This window comes from Mus caroli, unplaced genomic scaffold (assembly GCF_978045245.1).
Source record: "Mus caroli unplaced genomic scaffold, Mus_caroli_1 scaffold_10, whole genome shotgun sequence".
In the NCBI taxonomy this organism is placed as follows: Eukaryota; Metazoa; Chordata; class Mammalia; order Rodentia; family Muridae; genus Mus; species Mus caroli.
In genome coordinates, this window is record NW_028227265.1 from 59,751,548 (window position 1) to 59,761,547 (window position 10,000).

Here is a 10,000-nt window from a genome sequence, read left to right on the forward strand (position 1 = left end):
GCTCTGGTGTGGTCAGAGGGTGTAAGTGGGACGGACAGTAATTTGATCTTTATCTTCCAAAGCCAGCTAGGTTCCAGGAGACCTGGGGGCATCTCTCAAAGTCATGCAGCTATGGAGAATCACCTGTTCTCTTGTATTTAGAGGCTCTGGAAGCCCCATGAGGGAATTGCCAGCTTACGCTATAGAAGCAAGTCAACACAGGAGCATGTTCCCTGTGCTTCCCAGGAAGCCATGGCTAGAGTGCCCTGACTCAATATGTGGAACAGCTGATGAAAGAAAACCAGAGGAGCTAGGAGCCCCTCTTAAGCCCCACTGAGGAGAAAGTAAAACCAAAGTGAGGGTGTTTTGACTAACTGCACAGTGGCAGAAAAGGATAATCAAAGTTAAACACTTGGGCTGGTGAGATGGCTCAGTGGGTAAGAGCACCCGACTGCTCTTCCGAAGGTCCAGAGTTCAAATCCCAGCAACCACATGGTGGTTCACAACCATCCGTAACGAGATCTGGCGCCCTCTTCTGGAGTGTCTGAAGACAGCTACAGTGTACTTACATATAATAAATAAATAAATCTTAAAAAAAAAAAAAAAAAGTTAAACACTTGATGCAAAACCAATGAGTCCGGCTTTCCAGGCTACTGTGTATGGGTGGCTGGCTACCAGATGGAGTACTCACTGCTATCCCACTAATTAAAGGACTTTTGTGCTTTCCCTACCCATAAATGTACTTAAATGTACTGTTGTTTTTTATGGTTTAATTCTATTCATGCCTCCATTGCTTTACAAGGGGAAAAAAAGTCAGACTAAGACAGTGCCAAACACTGCCATCCCAGTCATGAACAACTTTCAGATGAGACCTCTGGAGCATTGTAGGAAACACTGGATTGGGTCTATCACAGTCACCACACCTTTAATTCCAGACTGGTCTACACAGCAAGTGCCAGGACTATAGTGGGAAAACTTGTACTCCAAAACAAAAAAAGGAAAAACAATAGAAAACAGAACAAACCAATCTTGGTAATGATGCCACGACACAAAAGGTGTTAAAGTGGCACCTCCAGCCTGTGTCCGAGGCAACATGCCTCCATTGGAGCTGTCAAGAATGCAAAAATGTGTGGGTGGGGGGGGAGGGTATGAGGGACTTTTGGGATAGCATTGGAAATGTAAATGAGGAAAATACTTAATAAAAAATATTAAAAAAAAAAAAGAATGCAAAAATGGGTTCGCTGGGCGATGGTGGCGCACTCCGTTAATCCCAGCACTTGGGAGGCAGAGGCAGGCGGATTTCTGAGTTCGAGGTCAGCCTGGTCTACAAAGTGAGTTCCAGGACAGCCAGGGCTACACAGAGAAACCCTGTCTCGAAAAAACAACAACAACAACAACAACAAAAACCCAAAACAAAACAAAACAAACAAAAAAAGGGATGCAAAAATGGCTCCACCATGACACCTCCTCAGCCTGCAGCCTTCAAGGTGGCTCATCTTTCCCACCTCAGCAGGTGTCCACCTTTCCTGCTTCAGCCTACTGAGGTCGTGAGGAGCTGTCCACGGTGGCAGCAACTCTCTCCTGCCTCTCCAGCAGCTCCACAGAGATGGCCTCTCAGACAAAGCCACCTTCAGCCAGAGAGGACATCCTACCCCATGGGCCCAATGCAGAAAAAAAAGGGGGTGAAAAGAGCTACCAATACCCGAGCAACAAGAAAAATCCCTAAACAAGGGGGGAAAAACAACAAACCACCAATCCCTCCAGCTTCCCATAAAACGAGACCAATCCTTGAACAGGAAAACTCACCAATCCTTAATCTGGAAATCTCTGCCCTGAAAAGTTCTGGCCCCTAAGAAATCCTGTATTAGCCTTGCCCTTTGTCCAATTCCCTGCTTTTCTCTCCTGGGAGCAGTGGGCTGCCATCCCTGGATTCCTCCCTCCCCATGTAGGACCCTCCAATAAGTCTCTTTCATGAGATTTTTCTGCCTGGTGTGACTTTCACTGAAGAAGCCAAGAAGTGGAGCAGGGCTGAAGCTCCGGAGCGCTTCAGCTCAGCTGGGGTTACCTGCCCCTGGGAGCTGCAGTTTGTCTGTTGAGACTTCCTCTCAGAGCTGTGTGCTTTCAGGGCACCAGTGTTTCAGGATACTCTTGCAATCAAGCAAAAACACACATTCAGCTGCTGTCTTGATTTGATCTTGTTTGTACTTACCCATGCTCAGACGGTCGTGTCACATCTAAGTTCAATTACCTGTGTCTCCTTCCTTGATCAACTTCCAATGCTTTGGAGTAGAAACCCTAAACCCTTCTAGGCCCCCAATGTCAGCGTGAAGCAGAACCCCCAATTTCCTGCACCCTCGGGATCAGCCTGCAGCAGCCTGATTGCTTTGGCATGCATCTTTAAAATGCATGTTCTAGTTACCTAACATTCTTCCCCTGAGTCTCAATCTCAGGGGAAGAATGTTAGGTAACTAGATCTTAGCAGGTTTAGAGGCCATTGAGGAGAGACCATTCCTCCACAATGGCTTCATTCCAAATTTCTGATACCAAAGGTTCCTCATGATCTTTTGATGAAGGCTGGGTGTGTTGGCATATAGTTTTATTCCCAGCACTCGAGAGGCAGAGCTAGGTGGATCTGCAAACAACAACAAAAAGATATGTTGATGAGAATGCAACTGTTTTTCCAGCGGAAAAATTGTAAGGACAATAACTGCCTGACTTTTCACCTGTCTAGCAAGAACTAAAGGAATGTTAGCCAGGGCTCTGCCATTTTCATAGCTTTGCCTCTTGGGTTGAACTGTGCAGTTTCTGTAACTACAGCAGTTTACTTCCCAGAAGCAAAGAAACTTATGTGTCAAGATCCTTGACTTTCCTGCTCTGTGGACCCCCACCCCCAGGAGTTATGTATCATCTACCATCCTTTAACTGAACTCACGAGTTACCCTACAATGCCCCCCCCCCGGAATTCTTTCATACTCCCTTCTGATTCCCTCTTTGTGGTGTAATTTATTTTGTGTGCCTGGCCCTTTAAAGAATCCCCAGTTGCCAGTCAGATGGCTCTTTGGGAACACTTAGCTGTTAGAACTGCTTGATCCTATGACCTTCAGTGTTATTTGCTTCTTGGACCTCTGGAAAAAAGAAAGGATAAAAAAAGCCAGCAGAGGCTGAGAGAAATTGAGTAGGGTTAGAGAAGACTGTTAGTGCAGAGGCTGAGAGAGATTGAGTAGGGTTAGAGAACGACTGAGCAGAGGAAAGAGAGTAGAGCCAGAGAAGATAAGTGTTAGGAGACAGAAGAACCCATGACAAAGAACCCACAAGCTACTACTCTCCTTTTTGCAGTGTGGCATCAGTACAACTCACTGGCCAAATATGGCACACTTGATTTTCAGATTCTCCCAAAGCATAGTAACTTCTGCCACAGCAGAAACATGATCCTGTGCTGGCTGGTTTTATGCCAACTTGACAAACAAACTGGAGTTTTCTGAAAGGAGAGAATCTCAGTTGAGATGAAGTCTCCTGTGGGGGATTGAATAGGAATTGCTCTCATAGTCCCATGTGTTGGAATGGTTGGCACATAGGGAGTGGCACTATTAGGAGGTGTGGTCTTGTTGGAGGAAGTGTCACCGTGGGGGCAGGCTTTGAGGTCTTCTAGCTCAGTGTGGAATTACAACCTCCTGCTACCTTCGGATCATGATGTAGAATTGTCAGCTTCTCCATCACCAAGTCTGCATGTGTGCTGTCATGCTTCCCACCATGATGATAATGCACTGACCCTCTGATACTGTAAGCCAGCCAATTAAATGTTTTCTCTTCTCTTCTCTCCTCTCCTCTCCTCTCCTCTCCTCTCCTCTCCTCTCCTCTCCTCTCCTCTCCTCTCCTCTCCTCTCCTCTCCTCTTCTCTTCTCCTTTTCTTTTCTTTCCTTTTTTCTTTTCTTTTCCTTTTTTTTTTTTCGAGACAGGGTTTCTCTGTATAGCCCTGGCTGTCCTGGAACTCACTCTGTAAACCAGGCTGGCCCGATCAAACTCAGAAATCCGCCTGCCTCTGTCTCCTGAGGATGGGATTAAAGGTATGTGCAACTACACCCAGCAACAATGCCCAGTTTTAGCCACAGGCTTATATGTTTGAATGTGTGTTGCATGTAAGTGGGGCTGGGATTAAAGGTGTGTGCCACCACACCCGGCAAATGTTTTCTTTTATAAGAGTTGTCGTGGTCATGGTATTTCTTCATAGCAATGGAAGTCCTAATACATTTTAAGATCCAGCTATAAGGCATTCTCTCTCTCTCTCTCTCTCTCTCTCTCACACACACACACACACACACTTACTGTTTTTGTTTTTGTTTTTGTTTTTTTTTAGACAAGGTATCTCTGTGTAGCATTGGCTGTCCTGGAACTCACTCTGTAGATCAGGCTGTCCCCAGACTCCTAGAGATGCACCCGTGTCTACAACCTTAGTGCTGGGATCAAATGTGTATGCCACTAATGCCCTGCATTTTTTTTTTTTTGTTAGTGATTGATGGGGGAAGGCCCAGCCCATGTGGGTGGTGCCATCCCTGCACTGGTGGTCGTGGGTTCTATAAGAAAGCAGGCTGAGCAAGCCATGGGAAGCAAGCCAGTAAGCAGCACCCCTCCATGGCCTCTGCATCAGCTCCTGCCTCCAGATTCCTGCCATGCTTGAGTTCCTGTTATGACTTCCTTTGGTGATGAACAGCAATGTGGAAATGTAAGCCAAATAATCCCTTTCCTCCCCATCTTGCTTTTTGGTCATGGTGTTTTGATGCAGCAACCTGAGACAGATCACCAAATCTCTTCTATCTAAAGTTTTTCTGTTCTACAAACCCAAAGGTTTCTACTTTCCAGTCTTCAAAATCTTTTAATACTATTGTATCAACACTCTTCATCTTAGGATCTCTAAATTTATTGGGTATGGTTAAAAATATCTGTAAACTAACAAAAAGTTAGCCTAAAGCTTGTAACAAAAGATGATAGTTAAAAACCTATACATAGTGCTTCTAGAGGTCCTGAGTTCGATTCCCAGCAACCATCTGAAATGGTATTTGGTGCCCTCTTCCGGTGTTTATGAAGACAGCTATAGTGCATAGATAAAAGGAGGCAACAGCAGGTCTCTTAAGATATTTTGGAGTAGAGTGGATTATTTTAAGATAAATTCCTAAGGTTCTGTAGATCTACTCAGACTATCAGAAACTGACTTAGAGCATCTGTGTCTAACCACTTACATTTTTGCTAAAAGTGTTTAACACCAGGCTTCTGGAAAAATTCAAGTAAGGAACAACATGTTTTTTGAATAAGATATGTTTGATAAATAAGGTGGATAAATTCCTAAGGTCAATTCAGGTTAGCAGTAACTGACTTGAAAATATATGTCTAGCCTCTTTGTTTTTGCTAACTTTGTTAATCTTCAGCTATTTAGGTAAACTAAGTCATACAAGGAACTGATATTCTGTAATTTTATACGCTAAAGGGATTAGAAAAGTCCCGTCTCTCTATGGACTGTATTTATGGTTTTGCTATGTTCAGAACTATGAGATAAAGTTTTATTTTTATGCTAAAAGATCTTCAGTTAAACATTCAGCTCAAGATTTTAAGAGTCAAACTTAACAGGGTTAAAGCTGTAAAATTCTAATATGATATGAGCCACTAACTTCTTATAAACTTAAAGATAATTAAGACTTGGAAGTTAATGGCCAGAAACTATAAATGATCAAATTCAATAATGTGCTCAGGCCGGGCGGTGGTGGCGCACGCCTTTAATCCCAGCACTTGCGAGGCAGAGGCAGGCGGATTTCTGAGTTCGAGGCCAGCCTGGTCTACAAAGTGAGTTCCAGGACAGCCAGGACTATACAGAGAAACCCTGTCTTGAAAAACCAAAAAAAAAAAAAAAAAAAAAAAAAAAACCAAAAAAAAAAAAAAATGTGCTCAGAACTAGGTTCATAGTCACTCTGAATACAAGTGTATATATTTTCAAGATTAAGCCTAAATTAAGTAACTAAATACAGTCAGTTTGTTTGGCTTCCTGGTTGCCATGGAGATGTAAGGTCGCAGCTCCTGTCAACTACTACAGACTCACACCACTTGGGAAACCCATCAAGCTCTTCCTTATCTGGGTCATGGTGTTTTACCACACCAAGAGAAACCTAACTAATACAAGAGCTAAAGAGAAATCCACCGTGTAGCATAAGAAAGCGAATCCTGTCCTTGCTTTGTGTGCTGGAATGTCTTGTGCAGCCATCAGACTGCCTCATTTCACTTATATTCCTAAGTGAACTCTTAGAAGAAGATTGGGAAGATTTAATGATCACCTTCATATTGATGTGCTTCAGCAAGCCTCTTCTGCCATCTTCACCCTAAGCAGGAAAGGCTGCTCATCAGATCTCATGCCCGATTCACAAAATACCTTCAACATTCCCACCAAATTATGTATATTCTAGGTTGGTTTTTATTCCCTACTTTTCTCCTTTAATCTCTTTTGCTAATCTCTCTTTCTCTGTCTCTCTGTTTCTGTCTCTCTGTCTCTGTCTCTGTCTCTCTGTCTCTCTATCTCTCTCTCTGTCTCTCTGTCTCTCTATCTCTCTCTCTGTCTCTCTGTCTTTCTTTCTTTTTTATTTTTTTGTGAAATAGTCTGTGCATGCCAGCCTCTTTGGTCTCTAAACCAAGTCTTGATGCAAGTCATCTCACTTCATGAGTATCAGGGCTCAGGTTTTTTTTTTTTTTTTCTCCTCCTCACAGTGGGAATGATCCACTAAAGATTATGAATGTCCCCTTCATGGGGGAAAATTAAAATAGGCCCAACCTCTAGTGCAAGAAGAACTGCAACTAGAACATACTGAACCTTCAGTTATTTCTTGGAACTCCTCTATTTTTGTAATTCATAAAAAGACAAAGAATAACATTTGACCCCTACATGATCTCAGGGTCATAAATATGACTAAGGAAAACAATAGAGGCTTTCCAGTCAGGGATCCCTGCTTGCACCACAATTCTTCAACGACATTATTATACTAGTATATTAAAAGACTAGTTTTTCTCTATTCCATTACATCCTGATGGTGAGGAACATTTTGCATTCTCTCTTTATACTTTAAACAATCAACAGCTAATGATATCAGTGGAATGTTTTACCATAGGGGATGACAAATAGCCCCACTACATGTCAATATCATATACACAAAGCACTTAAGCCAATGTAAATTTTCTAAGGTATATGGATGGCATTCTATTCTGTTTGTCTAATTAATACTTAAATTAGAATTTAACTTTCATGGTAAATAAACTATAAGGGCAAAATTTAAATGTAGCCCTCGACAAAATAGAAAAGCAATCACTCCATAATTATTTAGAATATATTATTTCTCAACAACAATTCTGCCATCATCCATTCTGCTTAAAACTTCCCAAAACAATATATGCCCAACTACTTCCCCCACCCCCCCAAAAATCGGGCCATGACTTGGGAATGCTCTTATCTGTCTATCACCACTAAGGATTTGGATTCAATCCTTATGTTTCTCTGTAAGAAACACCTGAAGCAGAGTGAGTTACTAGTTTATTGAACAATGCTGCTGTTAAAGCCACAGCTCATAGAAGTAATCCCTGACTTCCTTATCAGTAACTTATTGTTCCTTCCTCTTCATCACATACTGGAACATTATAAGTATTATAGAAACTTATGCCTGTTGTAATTGATGATGATCTCTAACTCCTTATTTACAAGAAATTATAGACCTTATAGTGACGTAAAGGACATGCATCTTCAACAACTTAGTGGTAATGAGCATACAGAAATCATTGCCACTCAATAAAATGATAGTTTATTATTTTTTCCACAATGATAATAACAGGATGCATTAGCATGTAACTTGAGATCTATAGATAATCATTATTCTAAAGATCCCCTTTTAAGGGTTTTTTTTTGTGTTTTTTTTTTTTTAGAAACCCCATGGGTATTACCTAAAATTACATCTAAAAATGCCATAGAGATTGTTTATAGAGATAACTCTTCCAAAGGTCAAGGGGCCTATGATTTACACAAACTCTACAGGCTTCACAAAACCAGACTGTGGCCACCCTGTCATACAGCTCGACAGTCTGAACTGGCAGGAATGAATCAACTTTTATTAGGTATTGTAGCCCCTGTATATTTTAACTGACTGCATATTGAGGAACTGAACGATTCACCACATTGGTTACATTGTTACATTTTCCTACAGCTTGAGTTCTTCCATGTGCACAGAGTGAACTAGGATAAACAGATGTCCTTAGACATTCACACATCGGCAGGGTGAGAAACACTGTGAGTTTTTTGATGTATTCCTAACACCCTCGGAAAATCAGAAGACTATAACCAAGCCCATTAGTTAACAGCAGTTTCACTACTTCATCAGGATGGGTACCACTGCTCCCACATCCAGCAGAACACATGCCTTCTGCAGCGTTTGAATGATTTGAAATTCAAGTAGAAATCTTAGAACAGTGGTGCTAAATGTGGCTCCCACAGAGCGAGGATCGAGAAGTAACGTTTGCTCAAGTGGGGTCTACCACTGATCCTAAGGGAAAGTTCTGCAAAAACTGATTAATACTTTACATTGTTATGCTTATTATTGTAGTTGCAGTGGTGTTTGCCTAAGAAAGAAAAAAAATTAACTTGTGCTTATTTGTTTTGTTTGCTTTTTCTTAAAATTTCTGAGGCACATTCAAGTTTCTTCAAAGGACCTCTGCTTCTCATTTTGTACAAAAATACCTTAGACTTCTCCCGGGATTCTTAGGAGTTCAGTACTCTGCTTTTCCCATTTGTTTCCTCAAATGTCGTCCCAGACAATTTATGATAAGTGATTAAAAATTTCTGACAAATTAGTGAACTATATAACCAGGTTCAAGGTATTCACCACATTCTTCCCTTTCAATATTCTATATCGCAGAAGAGGATCATCTAAGCGGTGGATGATATCCTTACCCGTCACATCCTTAGATGCTGCAGCGAGGCTCCTGCAGGTCTCCAGCGTCACATCTCTGTATAGACTCTTCTGGGAAAGACCCAGCAAAGCCCGCTCGTCCCGGGTGAAGTGCACAGCCACGTCCTCAAAGCTCACTGAGACCTAAACATGGCACATGCTTGATTGACAACAGGTTCGTGCCACTGTGTGGGACGCACACATGTCCTCCACCACACAGAAGCCGTCATGCAAGCAAGCACAGAGGGATGCGGAAGGGTGGCACTGTAGCAGCACTCTCTCATTACTGGGTTCAGGACATAGAGTGTGCTGCAGCTCTGCCCCAGTCCTCTGTCTACAGTGATTTCTACTTCCTGTCTCACGGTCCTCCCTCTGGGGTCCCGGAACAGTGTTAACATTAGCACTCAAGAGCCTGCTTGTTCTTAGAAATTCCTCCTCACAACATTTAAAATTTCAATATATGAAGGAACATTTTGTTGGAAATCACATGAGGAAAACTGGTAAATTATCTAGCTTAAGTGATTTATATAAACTCAAAGGCACTTTCTAAACTTCTAGCTTTTGTGAATGGCTAGTAATCTGTTTCATGTTCACAGACAGAACTAGAGGATCAGCCTGTTCTCCCCTCAGCCCTCAATAAATAATAATGGGCCCAGAATTCAGTGAGCTTCACAGGTAGGCACTGCTTCCCACATGGTGTCATGGCTTGTTAAATAGCAAAATGGGGTAACAGAAAAGGAATCATGTTAATTAACACTTTCCTGTGAATACTCTACTCAAGCCCAAATGCAATAGCAGCTATGCTACCTGATTAATATTTAAATATCCCAAAACAACACTTTTGAGTCTTACGTGATGTCTTAGTCCGGATTTCTATTCCTGCACAAACATCATGACCAAGAAGCAAGTTGGGGAGGAAAGGGTTTATTCGGCTTACACTTCCACATTGCTGTTCATCACTGAAAGAAGTCAGGACTGGAACTCAAGCAGGTCAGAAAGCAGGAGCTGATGCAGAGGCCATGGAGGGATATTCTTACTGGCTTGCTTCCCCTGGC